This window comes from Alligator sinensis, unplaced genomic scaffold (genome assembly GCF_000455745.1).
Source record: "Alligator sinensis unplaced genomic scaffold, ASM45574v1 scaffold103_2, whole genome shotgun sequence".
In the NCBI taxonomy this organism is placed as follows: domain Eukaryota; kingdom Metazoa; phylum Chordata; order Crocodylia; family Alligatoridae; genus Alligator; species Alligator sinensis.
This window is the reverse complement of record NW_005842166.1, coordinates 2107181-2120095: the sequence shown is the minus strand read 5'-3', so window position 1 is coordinate 2120095 and position 12915 is coordinate 2107181. Positions and strand designations below refer to the sequence as shown.

The window sequence follows — 12915 nt, the reverse complement described above, 5'->3', positions numbered from 1 at the left end:
TAGTTTTCATTCACGGTTTGACTACAGAATAGTAGTAAAAAAAACAAAACAGAACAATTCTTCTGTTGCAAAGAACTGAGAAAGACTGCAAGAGGGTACACTGTTCAAACACTATGGATTGCTATATGAAAACTGGATGCGTCTTGTGAATCATGTTTGACACCTAACAATAGGGCTGCGCAAAGCTTCAGTCCCCGATTTGATTTGGCAGAGATTCGGCTCAATTTGGTGGCTGAATCTCCGAATCCAAATCGAATCAGAGGACCCTTTAATCTTTCTGAATCGCTTTGGAGAGATTCGGACATAGACACAGCTTTAAATGTTTTTTCTACATACCTCTAGGTAGCAGGGGCTTGTGACTGCTGCAATGCTGGGGTGCATGGAGTGTCCCACAGAAACATGGGGCTCCCCACTGCACTCAGCAGCAGATCTGGAAGTGGACCAGAAGCACTTCCAGCCCACTTCCAGGACTGCCAGGGAGCATGCTGGGGGCATCCAGAAGGCATAAGCTAGTCAACTCTTTAAAGGCCCAATGGCTCAATGAAAAACATCAGAGCATCATCATAGATTCATAGAATCTAAATGCTAACATAAAAAGATAAATATAGAATAATAAATATTAGATATGCCACATACCCATGCAGCCACAGTGGGGAAAAACCTTCTCAACACTAGCAGGTTGGGTCCTCTGGGGGTGTGAAGTGGCATAGTTCCACTAAAATCAAGAGGGTTAGGGGGGGCTGTTGAAACTAAGGATCATAGTACCAGGCCATTGCCTACTATACCAGGCACCTCAAGGAGCATCAAGCACATGCAGCATTCAAACCCTTGCATTGCTGAAGGACCTTTGACTTGACTTTTGTCTTTCCTGATATTTTGGCTACTTGTATTTATTTATTACTCTGACGTTCATCTTTCCACATTAAAGACTAAATGCAAAAAGCTTCTCTAATTGTCTTCTAAAACAGAGGGAAGCATGAAGGTCCCCCTGGAACTAGACTGCTCCAAGGACAGGAGTTCTGTGGTGCAGGGTGCAAGGACTCTACAATTGCTTTGCAGAGAACAGCCCAGCTGGGCTCCTTGGTGTTCCAGATTCCCGAGGGCAGGGCCAGCAGATTCATGCCATTACACCACTGCATTGGACTCTAGGCACCCCTCCATAACATTTGTTATTTGAGTGGCCCCCAATTTCAAAAACGAATGCGAATGATAGAACTAACAAAGTTTATTTGTGTAGCGGTAGGCAACCTCTAGATATTTTGTCTCTCTCACACTAACTAGCTACTTAATTAAGGGGCCATCTCCCAGTTACCAACTTCCCTTTAGTTAGAGAGCATCTTTAAATTACAACTTCTTTCACTACACTTGCCTCCTTGCAGAGGTGGTAGGCAGTGTGAGTGAGGGACTGGTCAGGCAAGGACAAGCCTGTGCCTGCACTTATCTGCTTCACGGCACTCTTCAAAGGACCCGGCAGCACTCTGGTTTAGAATTACTGTTACACTCACCAGCAACATTGTGGATGTGCTTATTTCAATGCTTCAGGTTTCAGAGTGCAATGGTGTTGAGATCTCTGCTGAGACAGCAGCACAGCCGACAGCCAAAAGGCTTACTTTCCCTCACAGCTCAAATGGCCAAAAGGGTTTGTCTTGGCTTTGCCCCCAAAATATTATTAATGGTTCTGTCCCCCGCCCAAAATGTTTCAACTAGTTGCAAGCATAAGCATCTACAGCCAACCCAACACTGGGGAGAGCATATGTGTGTGTTCATGCATATGTACACCTGTATTTGTGAACACGAGCAAGATAAAGGGCTCAGATACTTCTGTAAATACCTGGGGTACTGGCATCTCAGTCTGAGGGAACCGGGTATATGGTCACCACCTACTTACAGCCCGCTACTAGAACTCCCCTTCAGCCTGAGTTGTCATTTGAGCTGTGCCCATAAAAGTCTTTTTTCTGCTCTTCTCCCCCCTCATACTAACAGGCCAGCCACTGACACACGTATCATTATTTGCTAACCTTGTTCAGCAAAGTGACAAACACAAACCAAAAATTAATGAGATATCTTTAAAAAGAAGGATACTATTTTGGGCTCTTGATTTATAAATTGCCAACAGGTGTTGCCAACTGTGATAAATTCATCTATTTCATATTATGGTAATTTTGATCTTTCTACAGTTCTGACTACCTAGCAGCACAGAGATTCCAGCTTCTTCCCAAACCCTGACATGATTTCCATTTTCTGTATCCTCACTTTTCCTCAATTACTCATGGCTAGCAATTAAATATAGGAAACGGCAGCAGAAAGGACCTCCTGCATCAGGGCTGACCAACAGGCAGCCTGTGGCCCCTGAAGGATTAAACCTGAGGCCCCTGGTCTAGGTGCAGCTCCCTCCACCACCTCCTACTAGAGAGTCTCCAAGCTCCCCCTGCCTCCTCTGGCTTCCAGTGCACAGGTGGACTGAGGGAACCCACAGCTGGGTGGCTCGGGCACTTGGGAGCCCATATAGCATGGCATGGGGGCAGCAGCATGGGGCAGGGCGAGTGCCAACCACATGGCATGGGAGAGGGAGGGGAACATATGACAAAATGTAACTCAGGGTGCAGCTGGCACTGTACAGCAGGGGTGGGGTAGAGTCTGAACAGTGCTGCATGTGGCCTATAGCAATGTTTCCCAATCTTTTCTAGCCCAAGGCACACTTACATTAACTAAAATTTTCCATGGCACACCTGTTAAGGCATTCCCCCTCCTCATACTTGTTGTAGCTCATTGCCATTGCAAAATTCTGCGGCACACCTGTTAATTTCTGATGGCCCACTTTTGTGCCACGGCACACTGGTTGGGAAACACTGGTCTACAGTGCATGCAGCACAAGGGAGTATGGCCCAGACCACCCAGAAGCTGAACAGCCCTGTCCTCCATCATCAAATCCAGTCCCTTGATACTGCAGGAAACTAAACTATATAATCCCTTCCATAAACTGGTCCAGCTTCATCTTAAAACTAGTTACCAGTACATTTATTGCCTCATTATTCCAACTGGATGGCTGTTCCAGAATCTCACTGCTTTGATGGCTAGAAACCTTCCAATTTCAAGGAAAAAAAATTATTTACATAAAACATGTACAGTACCCATTTATTATTGTACTAGTATTTTACTTTACCTTAAATAGCTCATCATCTTCCCTAGTGGTTATCCCTCCACCCCTCCCCAATATATTTAAAGACGGCAAATCATAACCCCCTCTCCCTTTCAAGCAGGGGTGACAGGTGCCTCCTGAGTCTTGGGGGGGCACAATTTGTGGGTGGGCTCAGGGGCAGGTCAAAAGCCCCATATCCACTCCTATACTTCTGTGCCACAGCTTAGTGCACCCCCCTCCCCCAGCCCCCCCAACACACTGCTAGCTCACGTGGCAAAAAAACTTCCCCGGCCTGAGTGGTGCCAAGTCGGGGGCCAATCGCAGGGGGGGCACATGCCCCCCCCCCCCATACCCCTCCTACCAGTCACCTGTGCTTTCAAACCTTCATTTTGATACACTAAAAGAGCTTGGCTTCTTTAGTCTCCTCTTTAAAATAAACTCTCCATTCCTCAGATCATCCTACTAGCCTTTTCTATATAACTTATCTTTTTTGAATGTGGGTGATCAGAACTGTATCTAGTATTCCAGATGAAGTTTTACCAGTGACTTGGACAACACATACACCTCTCATCACCATTTGAAAAGCTTCATTTAATAAATCTTAAGTTTGTATTAGGCCCCCAATTTGTAACCAACATTCTTGTTATTACTGCCCAAGTACATGACATCGTACTTTCTACTATTAAAATCCATCCCATTTCTATTACTTTAGTCCTCAATGTCATCCAGTTCCTCCTGTATTATATTCCAATCTTCCTTTATATTATGTCTCCCATTTTTGTGTTACCATCAAATTGAACTATCACATACTTATCTTTTACCAATACAAACATTTAATATGCTTGCTCCCAAGACATATCGTTGAATAAGAAATCCATTAGTAGACTCCCAGCTGGACAGTTTTCCCTTAAGCCAATTCCTTACTTAACATTTTTCTATTACTTCCTATCTTTTACTGTTAAATTCATTTTTCCATGTGGTATCAAATATTTTCATTGAAGTCCATATAAATTAAATCAACCACATTACTGCTAACCAGAAAACCAGTCAACTTACCCCTCCCCCCCCACAACAAAAAGAAAAGAAAAAAAAGAAATATCAGGTTTATGTGCTACCTGTAGGAATCTACATAAAGCCTTGAATAATGCTGAGGTCAGAATAACAGGACTATAATTTGGTATTACACGTGCTGCTATCCAAACATATGATATCACCTTCAGTTTAGCAGACTTATTAAAAAACTTGACGAATGGACTGTGATTTTGTGTGTCATTTCTTTCAGTATTTGAGGACTGAGCATTTGTTCAATAAATGTCAAAATTCACTTCCATATCAGCTATGGTGATGTTTTCCTATCCATATTTTCATTTGCTATTCTACCTTTGCCATCAAGTTTTATATCAGTCTCTTTATTGCCTAGCCATACCTTTGCCCTCAGTCTCTAGAGACTGGAAGAAAAAAAATCACTGAAGATCACTTAAGCTTCTGCTTCTCACATGCATTTTTCTCAGCTCCATGTAATTAGCCTTTATAAGTTTCTGCAGCAATATGGTAGTTAATTATTTGTCTTGACATGTAGGGCAATCGCTGAATTTCCCAGCCCTGCTCTGGCTGGCAGACAGCACACTCCTCTGTGCTCTGCCAAGACTTCCCTATATTCTGATCTGTTTGCTGACTTCTTGGTTTTAGGCTTCTTTGGCTGCTGGCTGCTTGGCTTTAAGTCTTTTGCTAGGTCAACTATGCTTCCTCATTTTGGCTCAATGGTTAACTCTCTGTCAGAGATCAAGAACAGAACACCCTCAGACAGGCCTCCATCTCAAATACAACACAGCTCACAAGCGGAGTCTATTGTCTGCAAGTTGCAACCAAACCTGCAAGCAGAAAGAACGACACGTTCACTTACCCCTAAGGAAGAACTCAAACAAATCCCGGGCCCACAGCCTCACTCTTACTTCTTCTCATGCTCCAGGAGCCCTTGGTACTATGCAATCCAGGCCTGGTGCAGTTGGGGGAAGTGGAGCAAGAAATGACAGACCCATTGCTCAAATGAGGGGAGTGAAGAAGGCAGACAAGATTCTTTGGGTAAATCTGGTATCTTTATTAGACCAACTTAAATAGTTGGAAAAAGTCTTTTTTGCAAGCTTTCAGGTATAAATCCCCTCCTCAGGCTGGGCACACTGTCCCATTGCTCACAGGAGGGGTAGAGGAGGAAATGGCAGTGTGAGCTGCTAGGCACTGCCTACTCCCTGTCTCATCTTTCCTAGCAAGAGCAGCATGGGCTGTTCCTTTTCTTCTCCTTTCCAGAAAGGTTTTTTAAGCGCTTGAGGGAAGATGACTGGATGCCTGTGTCCCACGCATCCCTGACTTGGCTGCCTCTCATGCCTTCTGAGGGGAAGGAGTCTTTTCCCTCAAGGAGAGCTAAACTATGAGACTACAGCTTCTCTTGTGGTCAGACGGGCTCTATCTGGACCCAGTCCTGTCATTTGTGTTGAGATTATGAACAATAGCAGCAGCAGAAATTAAAACAAAAAGCTTGTTTTGCCAAGCTAATGTTAGCAAAACTCCAACCTTCAGTGCAATTTATATCCTCTGGGCTTTGTCTTCCTTCTGAGATCCAGAATACTTTCTTTGCTAATTTTGAGGAAGTGAGTTCCCTGTTGATCTGCAGTCATAGAGTATTAATAGCACTGAGAGCAGTAACCATCATACTAAGAGTTGTTCACTGCCTAGGCCAGTGTTTCCCAAACTTTTGATACGTGAGGCACATTTTCTGGATTAATATTGGCAGTATGCTTTACTCCTACACATGCTGCATATATACATATATGTATTGCCCCCTCCCCCCCGCCAAAAAAACCCAAAATGTAGCATATTCTATTCCCCTGCCAGAGAAAGTCATAAAAGTGCTGATATGTACTGTTAAAAAGGAAAAAGCAACAAATTAATCTTTACATCAGTGGTTCTCAGCCTTTTTAGCTTTTCAAGCTAAATTTTTTTAGCCTAGCCTAGTCTCTACCCCAGGTGTAGCTTTTTGCAAGCTTGAGTGAGAAGAAAGTTACATTTCTTCTTTACTTACCCTTTATTTGAACAGCTTTACTACTAAAGAGTCTTTGACGTGGAAGCTGAAATGACAAAAAGGAGCAGGTTTGGTAAAGAACAGTTTTGCTCTCGCCAAGTTATGAGGCTTTAAAAATGCTGCGCACACAGTTCATTTTACATACAATTTTTCATTTAATCTCAGGAAGATAAACCACGTGTGCATGACCTTCATTTATTGGGAATCTTTACTGTTATTTCCAATACATGACTATGTTGCTTCATTTACAGCACCTCCTCTAATTCCTGTACATAAATTATAAGCAAAGGCTCTTGGGAGCTTCATTGAAATAGTTCCATAGGTTATAAAACAAATAGTCAATTGTGTGCTTAATGAATATTTACAATTCAAAAAAGAATCTGTAGACCAAGAATTGTGTACTAAAGAACTTGGCAAATTGATTTGAGAATCGTATGACTGCTTCCCCACAAAGAATTGCTGAATGACAACAATGCTTGTTGAATAAATTCTTTATTGCAAATTCTTTGTTTCATATTATGCAAGAGCCCTAATGACTGACAGGTTAAATGTTTTCTTGATTAAAAAATTTAATAGCAATTTGTGTTTTACTCTCGTGTATCGTGATGATGATCCTGCAGTGGGTGACAGATCTGTCTCTCTCAGCTCTTCAGTACTGAACAAAACAATAGCAGAACAAGTTTCTATAAGACTTTCTTTACAGTGCACATAATATCAGTGAACTGCCACAATAAAGAGAACTGCAAGAGGCACAATGAAATTATTACAAAGCATCTTGAAAACATACAAAAGCAAGTTATTTGTTACAAAATGTGTGATTAACTGGTCTTGCTTTACACATCTTGTGGTAATAAGTGCCACAATTTAACAAAGTTTAAAAGACGATTAGACAAATTCATGTATTGGCCCATCAGTAGGCATCAAACATAAAGGCTACAACCTCCATCTTAGAATGTCCTGTGTCTCTGAATGCTGGAAGGGAACAGGCTTAAAGTACTGGTGCAGCATGATAGTCCATGAATTAAGGTTTTTTTGAAGATAACCTTTTATTGAGAGAGGTAGTTAACCATATTAGTGAGAAATAAAGTAGAAAGCAGGGTAGATTGGCATCCTGTATACCAAAGTAGGTATACATCTATATCAAGATATAATTTTGACTCTTAAAACTTTATTATACAAATGTTAAAAACAAATGATGAAAGTGTTAAGGTATGTGGCCTTCCTAGGGACCAAGTAGGAGACAAGTTAGCAACAAACAAACCACGTATCCATCATGTCGTCGGAGATTGAAACCCCCTCCCCAATGCCCCTCATGGGGATACACATGAAGGACCAGCCATCCATCTTCTACTTCACCAAGGGGCCCCCTCAGTGGCTCAGGATACATCAGGACGCACTCCTGAACCCCCTGGAGCTCAGGGACCAAGCACCAGCTCAGCCCTCCACCAGGCCACAACTCATGCAGGAAGGCAGAGTGGCAAGGAAAGGGGCCCCACCAGAAAAGGCCTCCTACTGTTGGCCCAGGGCTCTTGGCCCTTGATTGGATCCTCCCACCTATATAAAGCTTCCTGTTTCCTGGAGAAGCTGTCCAGATTGGAAGGCTCCTGCCATCCTTGGACTAGTCTGTTGTTTTTGTGTTGTTGCTGAACCTGCTCAGACTCTGATCTTCACCTCGTGTCTCGGATTGTTGGACTCGGTTCTCACAGGTTTCTGACCTGGCTTGCTCCCTGACCTTGCAGTTGCAAGTGCTGGCTTCTGGGAGTGTTTCCTACAGGACTTTGCAGGCATGAATATCGTTTGGATCCAAGGATAAAAGACCCAAATTGAAGGCTCTTGCCCTTTCTTGCAGTTCACTGGGATCCAGGAGAGGGGTGGCATCCTCTGCTTGAAGGCAAGTGATGTACTTCTTGGCACCTCTACTCACCTCCACAGCATAGAAGTGGGAGCTGCAGTCCATCTCCCAGAGGACCTAGATCAGGGATTGGACAAATACAAGGCAGATGCATCTGTCACCCCCCACCTCTCCCTATACTCTCAGCAGCAGTGTTCCCTCTAAGCTGCACGACTGTGCAGGCATCCCTGACTGCAGCATGAGCGCGCCTGCACGGCCGTGCACAATACCTAGCTTAGAGGGAACGCTGCTCAGCAGAGGGATGGATTCTCTGGGTCAGTGGCAAGATGTCTTTCCAGCTTCAAGACCTGCATCTACAGCTGCTCCATGACCAGTTGTGTACCCTCAAGTGTGCCAGGTGTGCCCTCAGTCACAGGACAAGAGCCTCACATGAACCTTTTCCATATCCCACTATCTCCACAATGATGAGATACAGGACACTGGGCTAGAGTGATCCATTGTCTGATCCTATATGGCATTTATATTTTTATGCCAAATTGACAGTCCAGTAAACTGTTCCCCAAAGAATGCACAACAAAAGCAGCTGCAATATCTGTTTCCCTCATGCTGATTAGGCGCTCAGGGAATCTATACACATGCTCTGGGGTGGAGGGGTGGTGGTGCTTTAGAGAGGCTCTGAGAGCCATTCTAATTAAACCACCTGCAGTGTCATGTGTATTCAGTATCCCATGCTTCAAAATGGGGGTAGGGGTGCTTTAACTAAAGCTCGTTTGATAAGCTTTAGTTAAAGTACCCTTGCTGCCATTTTGAAACATGGTGACATTCAATACACGTGATGCAGAGATTGTTGGAGCACGCTAATCATTAATTAGGTCCTCCAATGGCACACTTGTCTGTATACAAATGCCAGAAGGTTGGGGAATAAATAGGAGGAACTGGTCCCTCTGCTAAAATGTATTGACTATGATCTTAAAGGGATAACGAAGACCTGGTGGGACTCCTCCTATGAATGGACCATGGGTATAGATGGCTATACCCTGTACAGGAGAGATTGTGCTGAAAAAAGGAGTGGGGGTGTAGCTCTCTATGTGAAGGAGCAGTACACTTCCCTACAAGCGGAGATTGGCACCCAAGGAGGAAGAATGGAGATCCTCTGGGTTAGAATACAAAGGGAACATGATGAAGGGGATACAATGGTAGGAGTCTACTACAGACCTCCAAATCAGGAACAAGAGCTTGACTATGAATTTGCTAGGGAACTGGCTGAGGCTGCATGCTCACGGTGTATGGTTGTCATGGGAGACTTAAACTACCCAGACATCTCATGGGAAGAGCACTCAGCCAAATCTGATTGGTCACAAAGCTTCTTCACATGCGTGAATGAGCTCTACCTATCTCAAGAAGTTTAGGGGACAACAAAAAGTAAAGCACTGCTGGACCTGGTACTGGCCAAAGGGGATGATCTAATCAGTGACTTGAGAATCGAAGGCAAGCTGGGAGACAGTGTCCATGAGTTGATCACTTTCACTATCAATTGCAAAGCTGACAAGTCAGTCAGCAATGCAGAAGTCCTTCGCTTTAGGAAAGCTGACTGTCATAAGCACAGAAGGCTTGCTGTTGAGGCCCTGAGAGAGGCCATGATTTGACAGGGAGGGGAGCTCACGATGAGTGGTCGCTCCTTAAGGAAGCGATCTAGAAGCACAAGGGAAGTCCATCCCAGCCTGTAGGAAAGGTAATAAAAGGGCTCAGCAACTCCCTTGGCTCAACGGTGAACTCATGGGCCTCCTATGTCTAAAAAAAGAAGTTTATAAAGGATGGAAGACAGGAAACACAACTAAGGAGTAGTATCCTGCACTGGTCCACACCTGTAGAGAGCGAACTAGGAAAGCCAAGGCTGCAACCTGTCGTGAATCAGAGCAGCCGCCGGCAGCTTGTCTGACTCACACACCGGAGTGTTTAGATTTAGAGCTCGGCAGGCGGGTAATTGATGGATGGAGTGGAATTAACCAGGCACAGACACGTGTAGGTTACAGGAGTTTGTTTACTTACGTCGCCTAGATAGTGATGACGACGCAGGCAAGCCTTTGTTCCGTTACAGCTTCGGTTATAGAGTTGAGTATACGCATATAACTTCGGTTACAGAGTCGAGTACACGCACGCAGTTAGGTTACAACGAGATAATGACGGACGTGGCGCCGGAACGAACGGTCGAGCTTGCAAGACTTTCTACGTCAATATTTTACGCTGACGGGGTGATTGATTAGGAATTGATCAATTTCCCAATTCTCTGGTGACAAGCACAGGTGTTTCCTGTGAGATCCCCAGAGCTCTCTGACTTGGGTGGAAACCGTTAAACTATTTATAGGCAGAGGTGTTTTACAGGAATATCCAATGGTGAACCGTTATATGGAATCTTTCATTTTTGGCAGGTGGCAGCTCTTTGTCTCCTCAAGTTACAAGGTAGTGGGTTAGGTTTCTCTACCTGTTACGTGTGTGCTACGTGTGAGGAGCTTACGTTTATCTTTGACCAATTATATATAGTTTCCCCTAGCATTTTATTTCAGCTGACCAATTATCTACAGTACTCTGGCCGCGTTTTGTTTCAAGGAATTTTTGGCAGGGATGTCTTTTAACCCTTAATCGTCAAAATGAGGATGATTTGAATGGTATCTCTTGCTCAGTGACATGGGCACAATTTAATTGGGTTGTGACACAACCAAACTCCAACTGGCTACACAAATCAAGGACAATAAGAAGTCCTTCTTCACATACATGGGAAGTTGGAAAAAAAACAAGGGCAACACTGGACTCCTGCTAAATCAAATGGGGCAGATGACAACTGACACCCAGGAAAAAGCCAATCTTCTTACTGATTACTTTGCATTGGTCTTTCACCAGCCTAAAGGGACCACCCTGCCTGACAAGATGCGGGATGACCAGGGTGAGAGTGAATCTATGCCTACCATTGGAGTAGATTTTGTGACGGAACACCTTGAGAGACTGGACACCCACAAATCAGCTGGTCCCGATTGATTACACCCAAGAGTGCTAAGAAACTGGCAGACATCATAGCATGGCCACTGGCAAGGATATCTGAGAACTTGTGGTGCTTGGGTGAAGTACCTGAAGATTGGAAGAGGGCCAATGTGATGCCTATCTTCAAGAAAGGGAAGAAGGAAGATCCAGGAAACTACAGGCCAATCAGTTTGACCTCAATCCCTGGAAAGATCTTGGAAAAAATTATCAAGGAAACCATTATTGACAGGCTAACAGAAGGCAAGATTCTGAGGGATAGCCAGCACGGGTTTGTTGTGGGTAGGTCTTGCTTGACCAATCTCATTTCCTTCTATGATCAGGTGACGTATCATCTGGACAAAAGGGAATAGGTTGATATCATATATTTGGACTTTAAAAAAGCCTTTGACCTGGTGTCCCATGATGTCCTCATGGAGAAATTGGAGAACAGCAGCCTTGACTATCCTACAGCCCGATGGCTGGGGAACTGGCTCCAAGGCTGGACCCAGAGAGTGGTAGTTGACGGAACCAAATCAACATGGCACACAGTGACCAGTGGTGTCCCCCACAGCTCTGTTCCCGGACCTGTATTCTTTAATGTCTTTATAAATGATCTGGACTCTGGTGTCAGAAGTGGACTGGCTAAGTTCGCTGATGATACCAAACTATGGGGAAGAGTTTCCACACTTGAGGATAGGCTGGTGATCCAGGCCAACCTCAATAGGCTCGCAATGTGGGGGGATGAAAACCTGATGGCATTCAATACAGAGAAATGCAAGGTGCTCCACCTCGGACAATAAAAACCCTGTATCACACTTACAGGCTCAGCAGTGCTACACTCACTAGCACCACGACCGAAAGAAACTTGGGGGTCATGACTGACCACTAGATGAACATGAGCCACCAATGTAATACCACAGCAGGCAAAGCAAACAAAACTCTGGCTTGCATCTACCAATGCATCTCAAGCAAGACCCAGGAAGTCATCCTCCCGCTGTATTTGGCCTTGGTGAGGCCGCAGCTGGGATGCGTCATCCAATTCTGGGCTCCACAATTCAGAAAGGATGTGAAGAAGCTTGAAAGAGTCCAGAGGACAGCCACCTGCATGATCAGAGGGCAAGAGAGCAGGCCTTATGGAGAGACGCTGAGAGCCATGGGACTCCTCAGCCTGGAGAAGCGTAGGCTCAGGGGTGACTGGGTGGCAGCCTATAAGTACAAAAGAGATGTACATCAGGATCTGGGGGAATGCCTATTCACCAGGGCACCCCAAGGGAACACAAGGTCCAATGGTCACAAACTCTTGGAAGACCATTTTTAGTTGGACATAAAGAAAAACTTCTTTACTGACTGAGCCCCCAAGGCCTAGAATAGACTCCCTGCAGAGGTGGTGCAAGCATCTACTCGGGACATTTTCAAGAAACGTTTGGAAGCCTACCTTGTTGGGATCCTTTGACCCTAGCTGACTTCCTGCCCCTTGGGCAGGGGGCTAGACCCAATCATCTTACAAGGTCCCTTCCAGCCCTGTCTATGAAATCTATGAAAATATGGTGTTTATTACATAGTTTTCCACATTTTCGGTTTTTACCGATTTTTACTGCTAAATTCCTGGATATTTTTTGTAATCATGTGAATTTTAGTGATTTACACCCATTTTTCAGTTCAAATATCTGTCAACTGGCATGAGTGGGGAATGCCCCATTCCCCACTTGTACTGGTTAACAGGGATTTGAACTGAAAAATGGGTGGTGCAGGTAAACAAAAAAAGTGCCAGTTACCTGAGGCATAGGTTTCTGGCTGGGGCAGAGTGGGGCAGGGGCTGGGGGGGGGGCACAG

At 44.6% G+C, this 12915-nt stretch overlaps 1 long non-coding RNA gene across 1 annotated transcript in view; it reads right to left on the bottom strand.

Moving 5' to 3' along the window:
- LOC112550617 overlaps positions 1-12915 on the bottom strand; it is a 49033-nt gene that overhangs the window by 26422 nt on the left and 9696 nt on the right. Inside the window, exon 2 of the long non-coding RNA XR_003094549.1 lies at positions 6216-6261. This is a non-coding gene — a long non-coding RNA (uncharacterized LOC112550617). The remainder of the gene's footprint in view (positions 1-6215; positions 6262-12915) is intronic.